The 236-nt window shown below is 38.1% G+C and overlaps 2 protein-coding genes across 2 annotated transcripts in view; both read left to right on the top strand.

Annotated features, from left to right (window-relative positions):
- The window catches only part of LOC119586845 (peroxisomal sarcosine oxidase-like), a 43783-nt gene that overhangs the window by 8547 nt on the left and 35000 nt on the right, over positions 1-236 (top strand). The gene's annotated exons all lie outside the window — the stretch shown is intronic.
- Positions 1-236, top strand: part of LOC119586846 — a gene marked incomplete at its 5' end in the record, with an annotated part of 53513 nt that overhangs the window by 43232 nt on the left and 10045 nt on the right.

The following is a 236-nucleotide window of genomic DNA, read 5'->3' as shown; positions in this document are numbered from 1 at the left end:
AAAGGGAGTTAGTGAGCAAAGATTTTTTTTTTTTGTGACAGAAAAAAGGGGACTACACACGTTTGTTGGTGTGTTTGTTTGGCAAGGAAAAAACTTATTTAGTGTATGTATGACGAGTTTAGGGGAGAGGAAAATGACGTTGTTTGTCGTTATTGGGAAATGAATGGGGTTTGTTTTGTTTGATTGTGTGATGCAAGTAAGGAGGGGAAGGAACTTTGGTTGTGCGTTTGTTTGGA

The sequence above is a fragment of the Penaeus monodon genome, chromosome 22 (assembly GCF_015228065.2).
Source record: "Penaeus monodon isolate SGIC_2016 chromosome 22, NSTDA_Pmon_1, whole genome shotgun sequence".
Lineage (NCBI taxonomy): Eukaryota > Metazoa > Arthropoda > Malacostraca > Decapoda > Penaeidae > Penaeus > Penaeus monodon.
The sequence above is the reverse complement of the archived record's forward strand: the minus strand, read 5'-3'. Positions and strand labels throughout refer to the sequence as shown.